Source organism: Pleurodeles waltl, chromosome 3_1, assembly GCF_031143425.1.
Source record: "Pleurodeles waltl isolate 20211129_DDA chromosome 3_1, aPleWal1.hap1.20221129, whole genome shotgun sequence".
NCBI classification, from domain to species: domain Eukaryota; kingdom Metazoa; phylum Chordata; class Amphibia; order Caudata; family Salamandridae; genus Pleurodeles; species Pleurodeles waltl.
The window spans coordinates 1,534,172,705-1,534,199,951 of NC_090440.1; positions in this window are offsets into that span (position 1 = coordinate 1,534,172,705).

A 27,247-nucleotide genomic window follows, 5' to 3' on the forward strand; every position below is an offset into this window, starting at 1 on the left:
ATTTTTATACCAATAACCAGACAAGTGTCAAAATCGCATTTAACATCATCATTGTTTATGCTATCTTAATGCCAGTGTTTGCATTATGTGAAGAGACGAGTTGCTAATAGCTACGTATTCAAAATTATAATACGGCGATCATATGATAGGGCGATCAGGACTTCCTGATTTGCCATGAAAAACCTGGTTTTCCAACGTCTGTCCTGCTACTTTTTTATTTTTATAAATATATATTTTTGTAAGTATATCCGATGTCATGGATTTAAAAGAGGCTCGACTAAGAACAGCTTTTATTGACACCGATAAGGTACTTCAAAGTTATACTCAGTCCCCCCCTTGTTATTATGCCAAAATACCAATGTGGGCACCCCAATGCCTCATGGTTGTCAGTTTTCTATCTTGGCGAGACCTGTGTTTCATTTCACCGCATTATGGCCAAATTGTAGACATACTACTGTGTCTGTAAGTGTACGTGCTTTTCTTTATCAACATCTGGTCACCTTACCTTTTAGTTACTTGGATACCTGTAGGCTTGGAATCACTCCTAATACCAAAATCTTTCTCGCAGCAACTTTCTGATAAATCATATTATAACGACCTGTTGCACTCTGGTAAAGGATTAACGTCTGCTACAATACTAGGTCATACTGTCCGCATGTATGGTGCGGGAGGGTGCACACGTTCATGAAATAGTTTCCAGGAATGTGTGAAAATGATGCCTTTAATCCTGTGTCACTGCATTACCTACCCAGAGAATATTTCGAACCTTCCACAAGAATTAGTTTGGACATATAGCAGCACAGTGAACATTTAACAAACAATAAATTAGGCAACTTGAAACAATTCAACATAACAGCAAGGTTTTGTTTCTTTCTGTATGCTACATTCTAAAAACGTTCCAGAGACAAGAGGGAACAAGGTTAGGTACAGAAAAGATACAGGAATGACTGAAATAGGGCACTTCCACAGCTGACTTCAGCCAGTACATGCCATATATCCTGACAGTCCCAGTAGGACAATAACCCTCGCTGCCTATAACCACTGTGGACCGAAGATTGCTTCTGTCCCCAGGTATTAACCTATACAGCTTTTATATGATGGGAATCTGCAGCAGGACCAAGCAAAATATTTGTTTTTTTCATAAATGTATCCACAAGCAACCATCCTAAACTAATCAAGCCCATTACTAAAAGAACAGGCAACTCATGGCTGAAGAGTTCTGCCATTCGTCACTAAGAACTCATACTTAAAAGCAGTGCTTAATTTGTGCTTGTTATTTCCGGGGCTGAGCACCGGCACTTATTTCTGAGGGCCGGCGCTTAGTTTTCTGACTCAAGCATTTACTGCCAGCAGTAGACACGTGGAAAAGACGGAGGAAGAGAAAAATGAAAAAGCGTCAGAAAGGGGAAAAGCAGGAAGCTGCAAGAGTGAGCTGAAGGGGCAGGGAGTGGCTATAAATGGACTGAAGAGGCCCGAGGTGGCTTCAGGATTACGCTGCCTCAGTATTATGTGCTGTCACTTTTAATTGCAGCAGCCGCATGTTTAAGAGGAGGGTTTGAGCACTGGCACCTTTTTATTTACAAATTAAACACTGCTTCATAGCATGATAGACTTTCGAAGCATGACAAAATCTCTCTCTGCAATAAGTACTTGTACCCTGGATGACTTTAATATGTAGTCCACCCCTGTCCTGTGGGTCCCTCCTGTTCGTCACCAGCCTCTCAATTGCACAATATAAAGTATTATAAACTCTTGTCACAGTAGCGGCATTCGTCATAGACGAGGTAAATACATTTCATCCCCGTTCTTGTCTCTACAGTCCCTCACTAGTCCTGACAAATGTATACTCCGCTTCATTCTTGATTGCTGCATCCATGGCAGAAAGGGGGGTTGGTGGGTAAGATGTCAGCCAAGAATTCCGAAAGGGACCTCAGCACACTTGCTGGTCACTCACGTTGAAAGAAGGTAAGTGATGGAGGAAAACATCAAGTTGCATGTAAAACAATCAAAGCCTTCTAATTGAGATAAATGAGAATACCAGATGGTCCGAAGCTGGTATGTTACAATTCCTTTGTAATTCCTTTATAGTCAAACCTGATTGTAGCCTGAACAGTTATATTCAGTAGTCAACATGTTTCATTCGATTCTTCAGGGCTTTTGAATGTGTAACACCTCCCTCTCTGTCCAGATGCATGTAAAAGATCTGGTTCACCATATGTAACTTGTGGTCAGTAATTTTTTTCTCACTGAGAGCACACCACTCTATATGACTGTCTCCAATCCCTATGTCAGAGAAGGAGAAATAATGATGGAAAATGACCATCTCCTTTTCTATTTCATCTACAATGAAAAGGACGTGATTGTTTTTTAACGCTAGTGACCTGTAAGAGTGCTGAGTGATAATGTAAAATTCACACGACACACCCTTAACCGTCTTCCCACCACCATACATCAAGCACAGTGACCAACACAGAATAAAAGTGCCAATCTGGTCATTCACATATGGCACCAAAACACCCCCCACACTAACTTCAGTGCACAACAACACCCCTCCAATGAAGCACTGCCTCATGCGTTTCCAACTGTTCAATAGTGAGCCTTTGGACTCCATTTAGGGTTATGAAGCATTATACAATGCAATCACAACTAAAAGGTCTGGCAAGGCACCAGGAGCAAAATTCTGTTATGTGGCAAATCAGTTACCTGTCTATGTAAAACTGTGTGGGCAGTTGTGAAGATGGAACACCATGACTGCTGCCACAAAGTGCCTGTTGAGATGTATTTGTTTTTACCTCCCTTTGAGTTCCTCCTATTTTCAACATTGTCTTTAAATGGACCCAGAGCCCATCCAAGAGCCAAGTATAAGGTGCCTCTAGCAGAATTAGGCTGTGCCTGGAAAATATCTCTCCAAGTTCTCCTTTCAAGAGTGGTATAACAAAATATTAGGGTGCCCTCCTGTAAGATCCCATGAGGCAGCTACAACATACTCCATCTCATCTTGCCTATTCACTTCCTATCCTCATGAAACCTCACAGGGGTGAACTATCCCGCAGGTTACACAGACCCACAGGCTACAGATTCAAACTGCTATATTGTCCCTCTTTTAAAATAACATTTATAAGCTTAGAAATCAGACTAAGAGAGATTGTCTTAGATGTCCATTCCTTCATCTGCCTTGAAAAGTACACTCAAAATCATACAACCCCACAACACACACATTCCTGTCTCCATCTTACCTCCTTTTCAACCTACCTGTCTTTCCATGCCTCTTTGTAATTGTAATTGTATTTGAATTTAAATGGGGCTTACTATCCCTGAGGAGGTGTTGAAGCACTCTCGGCAAGTAGCACGTTACTCTGGAACCCAAAGGTGGATTACAGGTTGTTACTTTTCATCCTTGGCGTGGTCTCCCTTAACTTTTTGCCTCTGTTCCCCAGATTGTTGATGTGTGCTGGACTCTGATTTTGCTGTTTTTGTTACTCTGAGCATTTTACTACTGCTAACCAGTGCCAAAGTGCAAGTGCTCCTTTACAAAATGTGTAGTTAATTGGTTTAGCTATGATTACTATATTTGGTTTACTAGTAAGTCCCTAGTAAAGTGCACTACAGGTGCCAGGGCCTGTAAATCAAATGCAACTAGCGAGCCTGCAGCATTGGTTGTGCCACCCACATCAGTAGCTCTGTAATCATGTCTCAGACCTGCCATTGCAGTGTCTGTGTGTGCAGTTTTAACTGTAAAATCGACTTGGCAAGTGTACCCACTTGTCAGGCCTAAACCTTCCCTTTTCTTACATGTCAGACATCCCTAAGGTAGGCCCTAGGTATCCCCAAGGGCAGGGTGCCGTGTATGGTTAAGGTAGGACACATAGTAATGTGTTTTATATGTCCTGACAGTGAAATATTGCTAAATTCATTTTTCACTGTTGCAAGGCCTGTCCCTCTCATAGGTTAACATGGGGGCTACCTTTAAATCTGATTAAAGTGTAGATTCCCTTTGGGAGAGGATGGACATGTGGAGTTTGGGGTCTCTGAGCTCACAATTAAAAAATACATCTTTTAGTAAAGTTGATTTATAGATTGTGTGTTTGAAAATGCCACTTTTAGAAAGTGGGCATTTTCTTGCTTTTACCCTTTCTGTGACTCTGTCTGTTTGTGGATTCTCTGTCTGGGCAAGTTTGACAGTTGGGCTGGTTGCACCTCACACTAGACAGTGACACAAAGGGAGCTGGGGTGTAGTCAGCATTTCCTGATGAGCCATCTGTGTTAGGAGGGAGGGGAGGAGTGGTCACACACCTGAAAGGGTTGTGCCTGCCCTCACACAATGCAGTCTCCATCCCCCTGGTGAGTGTTTGGGCCTGGCCTGGGCAAGGCAGGATTTCACATTCAAAAGAGACTTTACTTTGAAATAGGCCTACTTCAAAGGAGAAATTGGGTATACAAAGGGCACCCAAAACTACAGACTTTAGAACACTTCTGGAAACAAGAGGAACCTCTGCCTGGAGAAGAGCTAAAGAGCTGAGGAAGAAGAGCTGCCCTGCCTGTGACTGTGCTTTGTGGAGCGATCCTGCACTTACTGCTTCTGCCAGAGTAAGAGGGCAAAGACTAGACTTTGTGTGCCTTCCATCTTGAGAAGAACTCTCCAAGGGCTTGACTTAAAGCTTGCCTCCTGTTGTTTGAAATCTCAGGGACAGCAAAGACTCTCTCTGCCAGCAGCTGGAGTCTCTGGAGAGACTCCTACTCTGCCCTGTGGTGCCAATCCAGTTCCTGGGACCCTGAAAGGAGAAGCTGGCAGCCTAAGAGGAGGAAATCCACGCACAGAGTGCTGTGCGGGGAAATGATCGACGCAACTCCGATCTGCGGCTGAAGAGACGACACGCCGCCGGCTCTGCAGCTGAAAATCGACGCTCGCCGGAAACCCGACTGAAGAATCGACGCACGGAGCAGGAGAAATGACGTGCAGCATCGCTGATGGAGGCTGGGAGATCACAACCCGCGCTGCGTGGTTTTTGGATCATTGTGCGGCTGGATTCCCGATGCAAGTACCGCTGGGCATGTAAAAACAATGCAAGGCCTGCCCGGACCCGAGAGTGCTGACCGGATCAACGCATCGCTCTCCTGTGGAGAGAAGAACCGATGCGCCCCAACTCAAGGAAAGAGAAACAACGCGAGGTCTCGCTCATGAGTGAAAACGACGCATCGCAAGCCCTTTTTGACGCACACTCGCCCGTACGTGATTATTTTTGACACACCCAAGGTAAATTTTCACACTAACAGTGTTAGTGTGTGTTTTAAACTACATAAAGACTCTTTTTGCTTTTTAATTGATAACTTGACTTGTGTATTGTGGATTTTTGTCGTTTTAGTCTTGTTTTGTTTAGAGAAATATTTCCTATTCTTATAAACCTGTGTTGTGTCATTTTGTAGCTTTTTCATTAAGGTACAGTGTGTGTTGGTACAAATACTTTACACCTAGCAGTCTGAAGTTAAGCCTACTGCTCTGCCAAGCTACCAAGAGGGTAAGCAGGGGTTAGCTGAGGGTGATTATTTTTTTACCCTGACTAGAGTGAGGGCCCCTGCTTGAACAGGGGGTAACCTGACTGTCAACCAAAGACCCCATTTCTAACACAGGTGGATTAGTAGAGAGTAATATAAATTGTTACTGGGAGTGGTGGGAACGGTATTTTCACCTCCGTCCCTCACTTGCTCTTTTTGTTATTTTTCTCTTTCTCCTTCTCTTTCTCTTTTTCTTCTCTCTCCCTCTTTTGTCTCCCTGTGTCTCCTGCTTCTGTCGTACCCTTTGTCTTTTCCTTGTACTCTCTGTCTCGCACCTACCTCTGCAGGGTTCTCTTCCTCTCCCCTGCTTTGCATGTCGTATTTCCATTGGTTGTCTTCCTATTCTCCCACATACTCCATTCTGGAAATACGCATGTAGAGAGAAAAGTTCTCTGTCATGTGAAATTCCGGAATTCAGTAGTTTACTGAAGAAACTTGCCAACCCAAATCCACAGAAACTATCAAGTGTAATTAAAAGTATTTCGCCCATGGTTTCCCACATCCTATGGCTCGTCTGGGGTGGGTGGATGGTGCTCCATGAGAGTAAGAAAACAAGGGGCAACGACAAGGGGCAAAGAAGACAGGGTACTTTGAGTTACATTTGCCGGGTGCGAGTGATGCTTAAACATGCAAACACTGAGCTCTTTCTTGTTTCCTAGACGGTATCCTCCCCAGAACAAAGTAGCAGTCTTAAAAAAAAAATCATTTATTGATGCAAATGGAAAGGGGACCCTTAGCGCTGTCACAGAGTGCAAGATCAATGAGAAAGACAGAAATACTACAGTTGCAAGATCGAGTAAAAACTACAAGGGAAGTGGGGAAAACCAGGAGACAAGAAAGTAAAAGGAGGCGACAGAGAAAGAGGGAGAAGATGGGGAGAGAGAAAAGACAAAAGGGGGCGAGAGAAAAAACAAGAAAAAGAGAGGACAGGAAAATGAGGGCGGACGCACAAGAGAGATAACTGTGTGTGTGTGTGAGAGAGAGAAAAGTACGATGAGTGAGAGAAATAATGAAAGAGAAACAAAGAGAGAGATAAAGGAGAAAATAGACCAGAGGAGACAGATATGGTTTGGAAGAAGAGGACGCAACAGACAGATCAGCAACAGAGAGGGAAGAGGGAGAAATAGAGGGGGAAATAGAGGGGGAGAGGAAAGAGGAAATGGGGTTGCATCATTTTGTGTTCTGCTACTGGTTGCAAGGAGCCTGGTAAAGTTATCTCTCTGTTTCCCCCATCTGTCCCTTTCTATGTTTCAACCTCTCTCCCACTCCCTACCTCTCCCACTGACTGTCTCTCGACCTAACCTTCCCTCACAGCTCTCTACCTTTCTCACATGGCACTTTGTGACAGCAGTCATGGGGTTCCATCTTCACAACTGCCAACACAGTTTTCCATAGACAGGTAACTGATTTGCCGCATAACAGAATTTTGCTCCTGGTGCCTTACCAGACCTTTTAGTTGTATGTTGTAACTCAAAAAATAATTTTTCACTACTGTGAGCCCTATTCCTCTCATAGTAGAACATGGGGAATCCTTGATTACATAAGCTGTAATTCCTGATTGGGAAGGAGTAGCTCTGTCATGTTTAGTACCTTTGGAATTGTAATGATAAATCCTCTCTAATGGTAAAGTCAGATTTATTGTTACAATTTTGAAAATGCCAAGTTGGTATTTTCCTGCTCTTAGCTCTGTGCGCCTACCGCCTGTATTCAATACACATCCGGGGTGGGGTGACAGCTGGGCGTGTGCATTCCTTCTAGCCAGCCTCAAACAAAGGGAGCTTAGATGTGAGTAATGGGCAACTAACATCCTGGTGGGTTATCCTGGGCAGGATGAGAGGGAGGTGTTGGCCACAGGTTCATGGTTACACCTGTCCACACACAATAGGCCTAAAACCTTTATTGTTACTCCAGCTAGCTTGGAGCCAGGGGAGGAAGGGTAGTCCCTGCTCTTCAAAGCCACTGTCTAGAAGATTCTCCCTCCTTCCAGAACCAGGGCACCAAAGTATAAATACTGAACCCCAAACAACACCAACTCAGTACACTTCTGGACCTCTGGGTACTCTTCCAGGGAGGACTGCTGTGCTGCTGCAAAGCCTGCCACTCTGCTGAGGTGCTACTCTGCTGGACTCCTGTTTTTCTGAGCTAACCTGGCGCCCTCTTGCCTGGGGAAGGAGGACTGGACCTGCAACCCTCCATCTTTAACTCATAATCTGGATATGCACAGTAGCCAACAAACAAGGGGCTGGAATGTGGCATCCTTTCGGATCAATTGCTAACTGCTGATACTTCAGCAAGCATTCCACACATCACCTTTTGCTGTTTTAATATGACACCCTAAGTGCAAGTTGTACGGCCAGATATCGGCCCTATGTTCACTGTGAAATAGGATCCAAGCTGTGCTGCTGCAAAGCCTGCCACTCTGCTGAGCTGCTACTCTGCTGGACTCCTGTTTTTCTGAGCTAACCTGGTGCCCTCTTGCCTGGGGAAGGAGGACTGGACCTGCAACCCTCCATCTTTAACCCAGGACCCCAGAGTGACTCAAACATTAGTCTGCTGGCCTCCTGATCTGAGCCTCAGGGACATAACAGGTTCCCCACAGCTCCTGGATCCATTTCAACAAGCCTCGGATATCCAAGAAACACCTCTCAGGTACTGGGCCCTTGAAAGTGGTTTGTGGCTGCTGAAATAAAGGTTTTGGGCTCTTCACGACCATGAAGGGGTCTGCCCGCACTAGGACAGTGCCGCTCGCCAAAAGAACCTCCACAAGACACCACAAGTTTGTCTTCTCGCACAGCAAGTATCACTGCTTGCTACCGCAAGGCCCCAAACCACCTCTCAGCGATGCCTGGCCAAATCTTCATGCCCACATACCACTGCCAGCAACACTCTCTTTGCTCCCGACAATTGTTTTCCCACAAACTTGGCTCAATTATCGAGAAGGTTAAAACTTCAGCGGGACTTGATTGGGACTGTATCCGACCTGCTCTCCATTGTGGTTGGCCTGAACCTTTGTATTTAACCAGGTCCAGCTCAACCAGATAGCCCAGGTCGGCACTTTATGCTTTTAGACACAACAACTAAGTTTAATCTTTAAAAATTCAAACCTTGACTTCTACTTATTGAATTTTTGTCATTTGGTCCTGTTGTGTTCATTAAATTAATATATATTTTTGTAACTGTTGTATTCTTTTTGTGTGGTGTTTACACTGTTTTACAGTTTGAAATGTTGCACAAATACTTTACCCATTGCCTCTAAAGTTAAGCCAGACTGCACTGTGCAAGCTACCAGGGTGTGAGCACAGGTTAACTTTTAGTGCATATCTGACTTACCCTAGCTAGGTTTGTGGTTTCTGCTTAGACAGGGAGCATACCTCTGCCAACAAGATACCCATTTCTAACATTGATGATCAGCAGTGAGGATAGGACATGTGTTTGTATAGTGCCTTAGAGTAATTTAGTATACACTATCATTGCACATCTAAGAACAATTTGAGTCAGTTATCTCTTATTGGCATTTTTCACTTTTCCAAAGTTAACCTCTGTCAGCCTACCTGTTGGATCTGTTATTTCACCTGCAAAGATGGAATTTGAGCTGGCAAAATGGACAGTAACAGTGGCCCAGCTCAAGGAGTTTTGTCAGGAGAAGGGGTTGCCTGCCAGGAGGCGCACCAAGAAGGCAAAACTCCAAAAGGCTTTAGGTCATGGGCAGAGGTCCATCAGGCCACCACAGGCAATGTGGAGGAGGAGCTGGATACTGAGGAGGAAATGGACCAAGACTTACAGGAGGGTCTCGGAATGTAGCTGGATGAGGAGTGGGGCAACCTAATCACATGACTGAATGTTCCCTTCTGTGCAGGGATCAACGTGTCTTCCAGGGGCCTGACCCCAGAGAAGTTGGAGAACAGGAGGTAAGAAAGAAAATTCAGGCTGGAGCTGGCCAAACGAAAGATGGAAAGCGAGGTCAGGCAGGCTGAGACCAAGAGGGTTTTGGCTGAGAAAAAACTATTGCTGAAGCATGATGAGCATAATAAACACATGTGGGAGCTGGAGCCAAAAGGAAAGCAGTCCCAGGGCCCAACAGTGATGGTGGTAGATTACCAACAGTGTCTGCTAGTGAGTTGTCTCTGCATTCCCTAGGAGCTGATGGCTAACTATGTGGTGGGAGATTATATAGACAAGTGGTTTGCTGCTTATGAAGTTGCTCCCAGGATAAATAAGGTTCAGTGGAGTACTAAGTGGGGTAGCCTACGGACATACATGTCCACAGTGAGGAGGACTTACTCTTAGCACTAGATGCAGAGGACCAGACAAAGTACGCCCCTATGAAGGCAATCCTTGTTGCTAAGTTTGGACTGTCCTCTGAAATGTACTGTCATAGTTTCAGGTATAAGCCACAAGCTCCCAAATGAGACCTGGGTAGATGCCTTACATTATGCCAGCAAGGCACTAAAGGACTGGGTGAGGGGCAGCAAAGTGGATGATTTTAATGAGCTGTGTAACCAAATGCTGAGAGAGCATATGCTCAATACTCGTTTTCCAGAAGTGTGTCAACCACTACTTGATAGAAAACTGACTGATCACAGGAAGCTTGCTGAAGAGGCAGACTTCTGGGCCAGCACCAGAGTGTCAACAAAAGTGTTTGGATGGGGACTCACAAAAGGGTGATCAGGATTCCCAACAGAAGAAAGAGGGAGAAAATACAAATAAATCCAAGGAGTTCTCTTAAGGCCCCCAAAAAAGTTCAGAGAGGAAAGGGTCCCAAAACCAATCTGGCCACCAGAAGAAAGGCTTCATAAATAAGAATCCTGGAAAGTTTGTCCCCAAAACTTATGGGTGCTATGAGTATGGGCATGTCCCCAAAACTTATGGGTGCTATGAGTATGGGCATGTCAACTGAGATGCCAAGTGCTTCAAGAGGGCACTGCCCCCCAGGGATTGACAGTCACAAGGGATAGCAAGTGTAGCACTTGGGTAGGAGATGGCCACGGTGTAGATTAGACTGTTCAGGTAACCCTAGTGTCCCTGGGTTATGCAGAGATGGTGCTTCAATCGCCCATGCCCTACAATACTCCAAAGTATAGGCAGTGGGTCACCATTAATGGGCTAAAGGTGAAGAGACATAGGAGCCAGTATGACTACTGTCAGCTATCTATCGGTATCCTCAGAGTAGGTGATACCCAATACATTTCACCAGGTAGTAGTAGAAGACAACCAGGAGAGCCATTATTCCGTGTCTCTTGTTCCCTTTCAATGGGGGTGGGGTCTGATGTCTTGTGAAGGTTAAAGTGAGTCCCGCTTTGCCCATTTACTCTCTGTTGGGGAATGACTTGGAGCACACTGCCTAGAAGGAAGTGGAGCTCAGGTCACACTTGGAAATGTCAGGGCTGCCTGAGTGGGACTGTGTGACCATCAGGTCCATGGCTGCCCAAGAGATGAGTCAGCAAATTCTGAGGCCTGGAAGAATGTTTCAGATAGCTTCCAGGGAATGGAAGGGCAAGGGGTATGGGAAGTCGGTCCCTGTATGTCCCCAGACCAGGTAGATGGGGTGTCGGAGGAGGACACCAAGGAGCCCACTGGGAAAGACAATTTGCATTCTTTGGTACCTTGCTTGAACTTGCTGAATAGCAAGTTGAAGGGGGCCCATGAAGGAGATGCTCTGCAAGGCACAGAAGGAGCATACAACCCTAGAGGGCATAAGGCAGCAAGCTGAAGCCAAGTCAGCTAGTGACACCAGTAGAGATCACCTTACATACTGGGAAAATGCCCTCCTGTGTAGTGAGTCTAAGGTTTCGCAGCATGGGGCAACTTGTGTGTTCATAATCCACCAGTGACACTGGGCCTTCATGCTGAAACTCGCTCATGAGATATCCTTGGGAGTACATCTAGGGCATGACAAGACCTTTACCAGGCTTGTTTCCCACTTCTATTGGCCCCTGATGAGGACAGCCTCTGATACATTCTGTAAGAACTGTCTTACCTGCCAGGCAAGTGGGAAGACTGGGAAAAAGCAGAAGGCTCCCATGACTCCCATGCCTGTTGTTGACACACACTTTGAGGGGGTGGGAATTGATCTTATAGGACCCGTGGACCACAACATAGCCTTAGGCAATAGGTTTATCATAGTCTTGGTGGACCATGCCAGTGGATACCCAGAGGTAATCCCTCTGAGGACTATCATGCACCTGTAGAATCCAAAGCCCTAATGGGGATTTTCACTAGAGTGGGTTTCCCCATTGAAGTGGTGTCAGACAGGGGCACCAAGTTCATGTTTTCCTGTATGAAGTTCATGTGGAAAGAATATGGGGTTACTTATAGGTTCTCCACACCCTACCATCCACAAACAAATGGGGTTGTTCAGTGATTCAACAAGACACCTAAAGGCATGATTGAAGGCCTACCTGAGCCCGCCCTTGAGGAGGAAGAAGGAGGCCCTCTTACTATGCCTGCTCTTTGCCTACAGAGAGGTGCCACAGAAGAAAGTAGGCTTTAGCCCATTTGAACTTTTGTATGGTCATCCTGTCAAGGACCTATCAGACTGGTCAAAGTAGGGCGGAAGCAAGCTCCCAAGAAACCCCGACAGAATGCGGTCAGTTACAAGTTGACCCTCTGGAACCAGGTGACCAAATTGTGGAATAAAGCTTCAAAGAGCTTGGAGGCTGGCCGGGAGGTTATGAAGCAGTGGTATGACCAAACAGCTACCCCTGTGGAACTTGGACAGAAAGTATGGGTAATGGAGCCAGTGGAGGCAACGGCTCCCAGGGTTGCTGGACTGGTCCATATGAGGTGGTGGAAGGGAAGAGGGAGATCACCTACCTGGCAGACCTCAAGACTCCCAGGAACTCCCTAAGGGCACTCCATCTCAGCAGCCTGAAACCCTACTATAAGAGGTCTGAAGTCACAATGCTGCTGGTGACATATTATGGGGAGGAGAAGGTGAGTGATCTGTCATCCAAAGAAAAGAATACGTCACTGGATGGTGAGAACCTCTCTCCTACCCTGACTCTAGAGCAGCAGGGGGACTGTTGCCAGTTGCTGGGACAGTTTTCCTTCTATTTTCCCTCACTCCCTGGCGTACACAGTTGTGTACCCATGATATAGACAATGGGGACAGCCTGCCTGTCAAAAAGAAAATGTACAGACAGTCTGACAAAGTTAGGGCCAGAATCAAAGCAGACATTGCTAAGATGCTGGAATTGGAGGTCATTGAGTCCTCCAGTAGTCCTTGGTCCAGCTCACTAGTGCTTGTGCCCAAGGCAGCCCCTCCAGGCACTGCCCCAGAACTCAGGATCTGTGTTGACTACTGAGGACTCATCTCAGTCACTAAGAGTGATGCACACCCCAACCCCGAACTGATGAGCTTATTGATCAGTTAGGGGCTGCCCAATTTCTGAGCACTTTTGAGCTACCTTCAGGGTACTGGCATATTGCCCTAACCAAGGTGGTTAAAGAAAGGTCTGCCTTCTCTACCCAAGAAGGCCATTTCCAATGTACAGTGATACTCTTTGGGCTCAAGAATGCCCCTGCCGCTTTTCAGAGGCTTTTGAACGAGGTCCTGGCTGGGATGGAGGCCTTCAGTGCTACTTACTTAGATGACATAGCTGTCTTCAGCAGCAAAAGAAAGGACCAACTGTTTCCCTGTCAGGAAGTGCTTCAGGTCCTGCAGCAGGTTGCTTGACTATCAAGGCCAGTAAGTGCCAGATGGGGCAGGCGTCTGTGGTGTATTTGGGACACCTGGAGGGTTAGGGTAAGGTGCAGCCCCTCCAGGCCAAAAAAGGGACTGTCCTGGCCTACGAACCCTCAAAAACATAGACAGAAGCAAGTGCCTTTCTGGGCCTCACTGGATACTACAGGTTTGACATGTGGCAAGGCACTATTGTTGCTTCTTGACTGAGCTGGCTTCTAGGAAGCAGCCCATGATGGAATTATGGATGAAGTGCTGTAAAAAGCTTTTGACTGCCTAAAACAAGCCAGGTGCACAGCCCATGACATTTCTCAGGAGTTCATTGTTTAAACAGATGCCCTGGAGACTGGGATAGTGACAGTTCTATCACAGCTAAATGAGGAGATCCTAGCTCAGCCTGCAGCATTCATCTCTATGAGGCTACTTCCCTGGGAACAAAGGTAAAGTGCTATTGAGAAATAAGTCTTTCTTGTGCTCTGGTCACTGAAGAAGCTGAGACCATACGTGCTTAGGACTCACTTCCAGGTTCAGATAGACCACAGGCCTCTCAGGTGGCCAATGCAAATGAGTGGTGAAAATACAAAATTTTAGAGGAGGTCCATTTTCCTACAGGGACTGGACTTTACAATGGAAAGCTGTCCTAATCAGATCACACCAATGCAAATGGTCTATTCAGGTTTTTCGTCTTAGTGATGAAAACTCCCAAATGGTTGGGTAGTTCTCCCCACTTTCAGCTGGAGGGGGGCAAATGTTAGATCTGTCAGTCTTAGGGTCATCTTTGCCCAGACCTTTTGCCTGTCCTCCTCCATTTTATCTGGACCTGTTTTTATGGCTTTAGAACTCTAGGCCCTTTACCACTATTAACCAGTACTAAAGTGCATGTGTTTTTTGCCGAAAACATGCTAAAATTGGCATACCCACAATTGGCATATTTAATTTACTTATAAGTCCCTAGTAAAGTGCGCCAGATGTGCACAGGGCCTGTAAATTAAATGCTACTAGTGAGCCTGCAGCTCTGATTGTACCTCCCACTTAAGCAGCTCTTTAAACATGTCTCAGGGCTACCATTGCAGAGCCTGTGTGTACAGTTTAAACTACCATGTTGACTGGGCATTTAAAACCCCTTGCCAAGCCTTAAATTCCCCCAATTACATATATGTGACCCCCAAGGTAGGTCCTAAGCAGCCCATAAGGCAACGTGCTATGTAATTGAAATGCAGGGCATATACTTTTACGTTATTCATGACCCAATAGTGAAAAAGGTTCCAATCTGTTTTTCACTACTATGAGGTCTACCCCTCTCATGGGATAACATTGGGAACCACTTATTGCATTTACTAAGCTGTAATTCCTGATTGGGAAAGGATAGATCGGTCATGTTTACTACCCTTGGAACTGTAATGATGAATCCTCTTTAATGGTAAAATTGGATTTATTTTTAAAAATGTGAAAATGCCACTTTTAGAAAGTTTGCCCTAGCAAAATGGGGCATTCCAGTGGCCCTGGGGCCTGGGTACATAAATAATATAACAACAAACAATGGTCCCTCCGGCGGAAGAGTACTCTTCAACTTCCACAGCAGTGGTTGTACCACAAAAACACTTCTCAATCAATGAGGTTCATTTAGTAATATATCACATTTATTAGAAAAACTTTAATTCAACAACTTAAAGCAGAATAGTATAGGTGCTCATCTATAGTAATGTGGCAGTGTAAGTGAATTTTGTATTAACAAAGTGTGTCAGTGCTATTTATATAGAAAAGTAAAAAATAAAAACAAAATGTGGTTAAAAACCCTGATGTCTCCTATGAACACCCCTGATGTACTTGCTGTGCAATGAGAGTATCTTGTGGTAGTTTACACTGATTCTTCAGGTGAGCAGTGCTGTTAAGGTGCGAGCTGGCCCATTGGCAGTCACAAAGAGCCCAAAAGTTTGCTTTTAGGAGCCACAAAAACACTTCCAAGGGCCCAGGACCTGTGGGGGTGCCTCTTTGGGGCCAGGAGCTTGTTGGAAATGGGTCCAGGAGCTGTGAGGAGCCTATTACGTCCCGAAGCTCGGATCAGGAAGCCAGAAGACTAGCCCTTTGAATCACCTTGGAGTCCTGGGTTCAAGATGGAGAGTTGCTGGCCCAGTTGTCCTTCCCCAGACAAAAGGGCAGCCGGTAGAAGGTCATCTCAGCAAAGCAGGAGTCTAGCAGAGTAGCAGCTCAGCAAAGAGGCAGTCCTGGCAGCAGCATAGCTTGGATCCTATTTCACAGTGAACATAGGGCCTATATCTGGCCATACCACTTGCACTTAGGGTGTCATATTAAAACAGCAAAAGGTGATGTGTGGAATGCTTGCTGAAGTATCAGCAGTTAGCAATTGATCCGACAGGAGGCCTCATTCCAGCCCCTTGTTTGTTGGCTACTGTGCATTTCCAGATTATGAGCAACCCTATCCAAATTAATTTTGTCCCTGGGCCAATATTGTTGAACTTGGCCCTTCTGTAGGGCCATTCCCAGAATTGTTGCCTTCACTCCTCTATTTTTGCTGAATTTGTTTTTATTGGCCTTAGGACTCTGCATACTTTAGCACTGCTAACAGTACTAAAGTGCTTGTACACTCTCCTTAAAACATGTTAGATTGGCTTATACCCAATTGGCATTGTCAATGTAATTGTAAGTCCTAGTAAAATTGTCTTTCCTGTGCCCAGAACATGTAAATTAAATACCACCAGTAAGCATGCAGTGCTGGTTGTCCTACCCACTTAAGTAGCACTGTAAACAGCCTGTGGGTGCAGTTTTATACTGACATTTTGACCTGCCAAAATATACTTTTTGTCATACCCAAATTTCCTTTTTAATACATTTTAGTCACCATCAGGGTAGGTCCTGAACAGCCCAGAGTGCAGGGTGCAATGTATTTAAAAAGTAGGACATGTACTTTAAGGTCTTAAATCTTAAATTCATTTTTTCCTACTTCAATAACTCCTTTTCCCATAGAATAACACTGGAATTACTTTACTGCATTTTATTAGTGTAGTTTCTAAATGGGATTTGGTAACCCCTTCATGTTTGGCGTCTTTGGAATTGTAATTTAAAGTCCTAACCTATGGCAAAGTCGGATTGTAAATTACAGTTCTAAAATTGTCACATTTAGAAAGTCAGCATTTACTTGCCTTAGCCATTTGGTGCCTGCAGACTGTCTCTGGGTTACATGTCTGGATGTGGGTATCAGTTGAGCTTTGTATATTCCTTCTAGACAGCCACACACAATGGGGAACTTAGATGTGACTGGATGGGCCATCACTGGCAGAGTGGGAGGGAGGAGCTGGTCCTAGCCCCGCTTACACTTAAATAGACTGTGTCCTATGTACATATAAAGGGCTGTATAACACATGTAGCCAGTCTGGAGCCAGGGACAGGAAAGCAATACACCTGTGCAATGTGAAGGAGTGCCTCTAGAAGCTTCTTCCAGCTTCAAAGTACCAATTGGGTATATATATTGGACCGCAGATACCACCACTTCAATACACTTCTGGACCTGCTGATACCCTGCCAGGAAGAAAGACTGATATGCTGCTGAGAGGACTGCCACTTTGCTGGATTGCTGATCAGAAGGAACTGGTGCCCTGTTGCTCTGATCTGCTATCTGCTGACCTCTTGCCTAGGTGAGAGGGACTGGACCTGGATCTCTTGAACCCAGAAACCTAGAGTGACTTCAGGTGCTAGTTAGCTGGCCTCTTGATCTGAGGGACATAAATAGCTTTTGACAACATGTTTTTTGGACCTGGATTCTACCGCCTGTAAGTCTACCCTGTGAAGTTGTGCCACCGCAGTCCTGGACCTTTCAGAGTGGGCTTAAGGTGGTTTGCCAGCCTCTGTGGATCCACCACATCTCTGCTGCATGGCACAAACCCAAGTAGAACAGACGCATTGCTGCTGCTGTGTGTGTTAGACCCATCGCAAAGCCTAGCCTCTTATCCTAGCATTTGTACTCTGCATCCTCGGCACAGGCCCTCACATCCCTCATTGAAGGCATCCTCCACAACGATGTCGGACTCTGTATTGCAACCTTGCAGCTCTTTGAAACTGATCCAATCACCTTGACTGTGTGCTGCATCCTCAATGCCAGACTTTGCATTACAAGCCCTGTGGAGGGGATGCTAAATGATGACGCAGGCCCTTGCATTGCAGCCTCACTGCATCTCGGAACGCATACATTGCTTAGGCTGCGCAATGCATCTTCAACACAGATCCTTGCAATGCTCCGCAAAACAACATAAGCTACTTTGTTCAACGGGCCTAACTAGGTCCTTGAGATCCTTTTTGAGTGGTGTTTTCACTTAATTACTCCTTGAAGTGTTGTACAATTACTTTACAGATTTGTCTCCAAGTTTAACCCAACAGCTCTGTACTAAGCTACCATAGGGTTGTGCACAGGTTGATATGGAGTTGGCTTGTGCCTCACTCTTACAAGGATTAAGATTGCTGCTTGACCAGACCTCACACTCCAGTCAACCAACAACCCAATTTCTCACTAACAGGAATTTACAGCTTGAACAACCAGGCTACATCCCCAGTTAGTTTAAGTCTCAAAAGGCCTTCCTTAAATAATTCTTTAAGGTACAACTTGGACCCTTTGCCCTGGGAAGCAAGGGGCCCACACCTGGACACAACCGTACAACTATGGGTTTCCTATCAAAATAACAAAAGATGATGGGTGGCATGCTTGTAAAAGTCTCAGCTAATTGCAGTCACTTAGCCACATTGCATTTCATAGTTTATTATTTGTTTTGCTCACTGACCCTATTGTGGATTATGGGGGTCATTACAACCCTGGCGGACGGTGTTAAAGGTGCGGTAATACCGCAAACAGGCCGGCGGACAAAAAAAGGGAATCATGACCCTGGCGGAAACCGCCAACAAAGACAGCCACTTTAACACACCGCCCGCCACGGCGGTACAGACAAGCAGCGCGGCGGTTACCGCCAACAGACAGTCGGGAGACAATGTACCGCCCACACTATTACAACCCGCCAATCCGCCACCTTTTCCAGGGCGGATTCACCGTGGATAAAAACACGGCGGAAACAGCTTTTGCTATGGGAAAACGCTCACCTGAACACATCCCACGAGGAAGGAGGACACCATGGAGCCCGAATTACAAATCCTACCTGCCCTTGTTTTTCTGCTCCTTTACGACCAACAGCTACGTAGGTGCAGAAGATACCGGTGAGTACTGCACCTACGACACAGGGGAGGGGTGAGGTAAAAGTTAGGGGGACACCCACAAAACACCCCCACCCTCGCATATCACAACATACACACCAATGCAGTCACAAAAATCACAGTAACAACCCACAATCCTCCCGGAAGAATGCAAAGACAATGCGAAAATCGGGCAAACATTGTAATGTGCCAATATACATGTCATACAAAAATATACAGTTATACATATCTCAAAATCACTCTTATTTACACATACAATCCGAGGAGTAGTGCAGATATGTACACAACAATGTCCGTGCACTAACAGTCCAAAAAAGCATGGGCGAGGCCCACAAGAGATACCTGACCAAAATCGGAGAGAACACTGCCGGAGCAGCAGATAGAAACACTACAGGCACCTCAGGGGGAATGGAAGTGGGGGCACCTCAGCCAGATGAATGCGAAGCCAGATCCACGACGGGGCTCCATGCCCATTGATGTATCCTGGGGAGTGCAAAGCCACAGTCTCTCAAGTCACTACAGTGGGTGGTTTTCCCACTGTGCCATCCTGGGGAGTGCAAAGTCACAGTCTCTCAAGTCACTACAGTGGGTGGTTTGCCCACTGTGCCATCCTGGGGAGTGCAAAGCCACAGTCTCACAAGTCACTACAGTGGGTGGGTTGCCCACTGTGCCATCCTGGGGAGTGCAAAGCCACAGTCTCTCAAGTCACTACAGTGTGTGGTTTGCCCACTGTGCCATCCTGGGGAGTGCAAAGCCACAGTCTCTCAAGTAGATGCAGGTCTCCACTGGTTGTGGAGGGGGACTGGTGCCCAGACTGGATGAGTCTCCACGTGAAAGTACCTGTCCTGTCACTGTCCCAGCTGCACATGGGATAAGGATGCCTGATGTGGCGGTCCATTCATTCCTACACGGTGCATGCCCTGTTCAGCGGTGCTTTGCCATGGCGGTCTTTGCCCTGTTCAGCGGTGCTTTGCCATGGCCGTCTTTGCCCTGTTCAGCGGTGCTTTGCCATGGCCGTCTTTGCCCTGTTCAGCGGTGCCTTGCCATGGCGGTCTTTGCCCTGTTCAGCGGTGCTTTGCCATGGCAGTCTTTGCCCTGTTCAGCAGTGCTTTGCCATGGCGTTTCAGGACTGTTCAGCGGTTCTTTGCCATGGCGGTCTTTGCCCGGTTCAGCGGTGCTTTGCCATGGCGGTCTTTGCCCTGTTCAGCGGTGCTTTGCCATGGCGTTTCAGGACTGTTCAGCGGTTCTTTGCCATGGCGGTCTTTGCCCTGTTCAGCGGTGCTTTGACATGGCGGTCTTTGCCCTGTTCAGCGGTGCTTTGCCATGGCGGTCTTTGCCCTGTTCAGCGGTGCTTTACCATGGCGTTTCAGGACTGTTCAGCGGTGCTTTGCCATGGCGGTCTTTGCCCTGTTCAGCGGTGCTTTGACATGGCCGTTCTGATATGGACATTGGTGTGTGGCATGACGATCTCTACACTGGGCATTGGTGTGTGGCATGACGATCTCTACACTGGGCATTGGTGTGTGGCATGACGATCTCTACAATGGGCATTGGTGTGTGGCATGACGTTCCCTCATTGCCCAGCTGGGCTCTGGCATCCTGGCCCCTCATGGGCTGTGACTCTGGCGGTGGTCTCCTGACCAGTGACGATACTTGGGCCCTCCTGGGCTGTGACTCTGGCGGTGGTCTCCTGACCAGTGACGATACTTGGGCCCTCCTGGGCTGTGACTCTGGCGGTGGTCCCCTGACCAGTGACGATACTTGGGCCCTCCTGGGCTGTGACTCTGGCGGTGGTCTCCTGACCAGTGACGATACTTGGGCCCTCCTGGGCTGTGACTCTGGCGGTGGTCTCCGGACCAGTGACGATACTTGGGCCCTCCTGGGCTGTGACTCTGGCGGTTGTCTCCGGACCAGTGACGATACTTGGGCCCTCCTGGGCTGTGACTCTGGCGGTGGTCTCCGGACCAGTGACGATACTTGGGCCCTCCTGAGCTGTGACTCTGGCGGTGGTCTCCGGACCAGTGACGATACTTGGGCCCTCGTGGGCTGTGACTCTGGCGGTGGTCTCCGGACCAGTGACGATACTTGGGCCCTCCTGGGCTGTGACTCTGGTGGTGGTCTCCTGACCACTGACGACGGTGCTGGCGGTTGTGTCTGGACCGCCGGATATGATGGCGCACTTCTCCGCTGTGACACTCACAACAGGCTGGGCAGACTTCCTCTGGACCTTCCCCACCTTTGTTGGAGTTACAGCTGACTCACCAATCGCCTTCGATCCCATGTCACTTGTTGTCCCACCAGGAGTCTTAAGACGGTCCCGTCGGCCACTCTCCATTTTCGGAGCCTTTACAGGGGGTGGGCTGCCACTGCCTTGGCTCCGGGTCCTACTGCCTGCCCTGGTGGACGGTGCACTCCAAAAACCTGGAACACGCACCACTGGTACTGGAGGCTTTTTGGCTGAGGCGCTACTACGGGACTGATGAATTGGAGGACGGGGTGGGGGCAAAAAGGTCAATTTGACAAAGGGACAGTTTCTGACGAACACTGGGATGGGTAGCTGGAGGGAGTCTGGGAGTGGAGGAAGAGGAGGTGGTTGTAGGAGGTGTCACTTTAGGTGTTTTGGGTGCAGGTGCAGGTACTGGAGGCTGTCGTGAGGTGGATGGATGTTGGGTGAGTGATTGCCGGCGTTTGGGTACTTTGGGAGGGGGCGTCACAGACACATTGGGAGAGGACACAGGGGACGTGTAAATGGCAGTGGAGGTGGTGAGTGCAGGTGAGCAGCTTGTGGTGCTGGGTGTCCTGGTGCGAGTCCTAGTGCCTGTAGATGTGGTGCATGCAGGTGTGTGTGTAGACGAGACTGGTAGGGAGGAGGCAGAAGAGGAGGAGGGGGACACAGTGGAGACAGCGGATGTTGCTGTGTCTGTATGTGGGTGAGGCTTGCGTGAGTGCCTGTGGTGTGTGTGGTGCCTATGTTTGCTTGAGCTACTTGTGTGTGTTGACTTGTGTGCATGCTGGTCTGTAGGTGTGCTTGGGATGGGCTGGGGTACAGGAGATTGGGTCTGGGAGGAGGAAGTTGGAGGGGGGAGGCTAGACACAGGGACAATGGCTGACATCAGTGCTGAGGCCAGAGATTGCAGGGTTCGCTGAAGGACAGCCTGACCAGAATGAATACCCTCCAGGAATGCATTACTGTGTTGCAACTCCCTTTCTACACCCTGGATGGCATTCACAATGGTAGACTGCCCAACAGTGAGTGACCTGAGGAGGTCAATGGCCTCCTCACTGAGGGCAGCAGGGGTGACTGGGGCAGGGCCTGAGGTGTCTTGGGCGAAGGTGATGCCCACCCTCCTGGGTGAGCGGGCACGGGGCGAACGCTGAGGGGCTGCTGGGAGGACGGTGCTGGTGGGGGGGTGGCGGCTGTACCTGTAGAAGTGGGGCGCACAGGTGGTGCCACCACCACAGGGGAGCTCCCAATGGCGGACGAGTCCGTGTCGCTGGTTGGTGATCCGGTGGCCGACGTGAAGCTCCCCTCGCCCTCTGTCCCACTGGTGCATTCAGAGTCTGTGGTGTGGCCCTCCATGGCCATGTGGGATGCAGCTCCCTCGTGCTCCGGTGACACTGTACCTCCGCCTGATGATGCTGATGTACAAAAGGACAGGGAGAGCAGGAAAAGGGGGGGAGACAGAACAAAGAGAGTTTTAGTGCATGGCATGCCGCTACCGTTGGCGGACAAGACAGACGCAGCAGCCCCCTGCATTATGCCGTGCTCCTGACCTCTGCACATGCAATTTCTGGGACATGGCCTACATGGCAATGGTGGGAATCTGCACACATGGATGCCACAGGGGCAACTATACCTCAACTTGGCACTCTGCTGAGGTGGGGTTGAGTGCCACATAGCCTACATAACAGAGGGGCCTTGCCTACCTAACTCGCTCTGGCCGAGGGACACCCAGAGCCCTCCTCCCCCACCCAGACCCCTCCACTGCACGCAAACTCCGCAGAATGAGGTTGTACTCACCCCCTTGTGTCTGCTGTGATGTCCTCAAGCGCCCATCCAACTCCGGGTAGGCCACCCTGGGATCCGGAACATCAGGGGGGTCATGGTGCGACGGGCACCCCTCCCACGTTGGGAGGCCATCCCCAGCTGAGCCGCCGCCGTCTTCTTGCTGCGGCAGCGAATGTCCTCCCATCTCTTACGGCAGTGGGTGCCCCATCTCTGGTGGGCCCCCAGGGTCCGGACCTCCTTGGCGATGGCACGCCAAATGTCCCTCTTCTGGTGGGCGCTGACCTACATGACATGCACAAGGAAAGAGGAACAGTCATTGCCAACTGCACCGTCAATGTGAGTGGCCCCCTCCCTACTCTGGCCATGTGGCCCATTCATTCCCATGCATAACTGTTCTATGTACTCTGCCCCCTTCCCTCTTCCACCCAGCCCTCTCCACCCAGGCCTAGCCCATACAACGTGCTCCCTGTGTACTAACCTGTTGGTCTGGAGGACCGTAGAGTAGCGTGTACTGGGGGAGGACCCCATCCACAAGTTTCTCCAACTCCTGTGCAGTGAAGGCAGGGGCCCTTTCCCCAGACGGAGCAGCCATTGTTGCTTCCAGACCGAGGTCACAGCAGCACTAGCAGTGTAGGTCCTCTCCTGTCGAAGGTCAGGTATCTAGTGAGGTAACAGATAGAAAATGGCGATCACGTCCGCGGCGGTGACGTCTGCGGCGGTGCGCATCATCACTGCCGGCGTACCTGTTCATTGGCTCCTGGGACCCATAGGGTCCAATGTTAACCAATGCAGCATTGCGCCGCGGTCTACGACCGTCTACCGCGACGGTGTGCAACGCCAGCGCAGTTACTCCACAATCCCATTGTCCCAGTTTAGAGGTCAGGCAGCCGCCATTTCAGGGGCCCACATGGCTTCATTTACTACTGTGTCACACATAGCTAAGCCTATACTCAACACACATACAGGAAGGCTTTTTTGTCTGGTGTAGTCTTGTGTGTAACTGTGGGTACATACCTGGATGAATAGTGACTGGTTCTTCGCTGTTGTCCTTCTTAGGCACCGTCAGCTGCGACATATGAGAAGATGGCGGAATCCTCCAGTGTACCGACCGCTGGTGGACCTGTTGACAATGGAAGAAAGACATATCATCGTCACCTACCGGTTTGACCGTGCCATAATCCACGAACTATGTACCCAGTTGGGGCCAGACCTGATGTCACCAATCCGCCATCCGACTGGAATCCCCCCTGACGTGCAGGTGCTGTCAGTGCTCCATTTCCTTGCAAGTGGGTCATTTCAGACAACAGTGGCCATGGCATCAGGGATGTCCCAGCCTATGTTTTCCAACGTGCTGTCCAGAGTGTTGTCTGCCCTGCTGAAACACGTAAGGAGATAAATCATATTCCCTCAGGTGGAGGATTTACCTACAGTGAAAGGTGACTTCAATGCCCTTGGACATATCCCCAACGTCATAGGTGCCATTGATGGGACCCATGTAGCTCTGGTCCCCCCCGCAGGAGTGAACAGGTGTACAGAAACCGGAAGAGTTCTCATTCCATGAATGTCCAGATGGTCTGTTTGGCAGACCAGTACATCTCACAGGTAAATGCAATGTTCCCTGGCTCTGTGCATGACGCCTACATCCTGCGGAATAGCAGCATCCCTGATATGATGGGTCAACTCCAGAGGCACTGTGTATGGCTATTGGGGGACTTTGGTTACCCCAACCTTTCCTGGCTATTGACCCCAGTGAGGAATCCCAGGACCAGGGCAGAGGAACGGTACAATGATGCCCATGGGTGGACTAGGAGGGTAATCGAACGCACCTTCGGCCTTCTTAAGGCCAGGTTCAGGTGCCTCCATATGACAGGTGGATCCCTTTTCTACTCACCGAAGAAGGTGTGCGACATCATCATCGCCTGCTCCATGCTCCATAATTTGGCATTGCGACGCCAGGTGCCTTTTCTGCAGTAGGATGATCCAGATGACGGTGTTGTGGCAGCTGTGGAGCCTGTGGAGCCAGTGGACAGTGATGAGGATGAAGCTGAGGATGAATAAAACGGCAACAGGGAGTCAGTCATACAGCAATATTTCTAGTGACACACAGGTGAGAACATTTTCTGGTTTAACATTACATTAACGTTCACACGTCTACCTCTATCCTGTACCTACATTTCACTCACTATTTGTTAATTGAGTTGTACCCTTCCATTTCAGTTTCACAAGTGTGGTAACCTACGTGTCAACTGCTTGCATCCTTCAAGGCCTTGTGATGTGTGACATTGGTATGTTAGCCTTACAATGGGTAACCCATTATGACACTGTAATTGATAATACAAAGTTCCAAATCATAGACTGACTCAAGATTTTTTTGGCTTTCAAGGATGTTTATTTAAGTGCTAAAAAAATCAAGGAAGGTTGTAACATGGTGATGGGTGATGGTGGAGGAATGTCCATGGCAGAGTCCAGTCTATTAGTCTCACAGGTGCACTGCCCATCTGGGCATTGGAAGTGGTGCTGGGGCAGTTCCAATCTGGACAGGGTAACAAAGTGGGACAGTGGGGGGACAATCAGGGTGGTCTTATTTCCTGGCGGGGGTCTTGCCATCTTGCTCTGTCCTGTTCCTGGATCTCAGGGACCGCTTGCGTGGTGGTTGTCCGTCTGCAGGGGATGGGGTGCTGGTGTGTTGGTCCTGTGGCGGGGCTTCCTGTCCACTAGCGCCGGCGGAGGTGGTGGGCAGTTTGTCATCCTGGCTAGTGTCAGGGGCCCCTTGGAGTGCCACGGTGTCCCTCAAGGTCTTTTGAATGTCCGTCAGCACCCCTACGATGGTGCCCAGGGCGGAGCTGATGGTCCTGAGTTCCTCCTTGAACCCCAAATACAGTTCGTCCTGCAGACGCAGGGTCTCCTGCAACTTGTCCAGGACCGTGGCCATCGTCTCCTGGGAGTGGTGGTATGCTCCCATGATGGAGGATAGGGCCTCGTGGAGAGTTGGTTCCCTTGGCCTGTCCTCCCTCTGCCGCACAGCAGCCCTCCCAGTTCCCCGGTGTTCCTGTACCTCCGTCCCCTGGACCGTGTGCCCACTACCACTGCCCCCAGGTCCCTGTTGTTGTTGGGGTGGTGGGTTAGCCTGGGTGCCCTGTAGTGGTGGACACACCGCTGACTGACCTGTCCTGGGTAGGGAGGTTTGGGCCCGCTGGGTGGGTGCTGTGCTGGTGTTACCACAGGGTGGCAGCTCGTGTTGGGCTGTGGCTGGGCAAGGGGAACCGACTGTCCTGAGGCCCACGATGGTCCGGGCTGGTCATCAGGATCCAGTGGGGCAGAGCTGCTGTCGTCACTGTGGGCCTCTTTTGGGGGTGGAGTGGTGTTGTCTGGACTCTCTGGTGTGGTGACGTTCCTTCGGGTTCCTGCAGGGGTATAAGAACATGATTATTGCATCTATGTGTGTAATGGTGTGCAATGGTTGGGTGTGCGTGATCCCCAGTGCAGGCATTCCTGTATGGGGGCTTGTGTGGTGATGGTTGGGGGGGTGTTCTGGGTATGTGCAGTGGGCATGCTTTAGTGAGGGGTGCCCATGCTTAGTTGTGTCATGCAGGGCTTGGTGTTGGGATGGGTGCTTGGTGTCATGTGTAGATTGGTGAGGATTTGGGGTGATAGGGGAGGGTGTGAGGGTGGGGGTGTGTGATAGCATGCAGGTAGGGTGGGGGATGTGATAGTTAAGATTTGACTTACCAGTGTCCCATCCTCCACCGACTCCTCCGAGGCCCTCAGGATGCAAGATGGTCAGGACTTGCTCCTCCCATGTTGTTAGTTGTGGGGGAGGAGGTGGGGGTCCGCCCCCAGTCCGCTGCACCGCGATGTTGTGCCTGGAGACCGTTGAACGCACCTTCCCCCGTAGGTTGTTCCACCTCTTCCTGATGTCCTCCCTATTTCTTGGGTGCTGTCCCACGGCGTTGACCCTGTTGACTATTCTGCGCCATAGCTCCATCTTCCTGGCTATTGATGTGTGCTGTACCTGTGAGCCAAATAGCTGTGGCTCTACCCGTACGATTTCCTCCACCATGACCCTGAGCTCCTCCTCGGAGAAGCGGGGGTGTCTTTGGCGTGACATGGGGTGTTATGTGTGATGTGTGGGGTGGTGTATGTGTTGATGAGTGTGGTGAGTGTAGTGGTATGTGGTGTTTTGTGCGTGGATGTTGTGTGGGTGATGGTGTTGTGTGCCTCTGTGTGATGGGGTTGTCAATAGCTGTGCTGGACCACAGGGCCTTCTCTCAGAATTTCTGGTTGTAGTGGTTTGTGTGTGATGTGGGTGTGTATTTTATATTGTGTTGGGTGTGTGGGAGTGGTGTGTGTATGTGTATCAGGTGTGTGTATTTGGAATTGTCCAATGTGGAGGCGTTTTTAGAGATGTGTGTGTATTTTGAGCGCGGCGGTGTGTACCGCCAATGGAATACCGTGGTTGAAAGACCGCCGCGTGGATTCGTGGGTCGTAATATCATGGGCGTGTTTCTGTTGCCGTGGAGGTGGTGGATTTGTTTCCGCCAGTTTATCGCTGACCTTTGGTGTGGCGGTGTTGTGTGGGTGTCTGAATTTCGGCAGATTCCGTGATGTTTGTCATAATAGCTGTGGCGGTCTACCGCGGCGGTGTATTGGCGGTCTTCTGCACGGCAGTAAGCGCCTTATACCGCCAATGTTGTAATGACCCCCTATGTATTTTACAGGTCTCTTTGCAGCATGTAAGCACCCCTCATTGTTCATTTGATGGCTTCTGTATTTTCTGCTAAGATACCCTT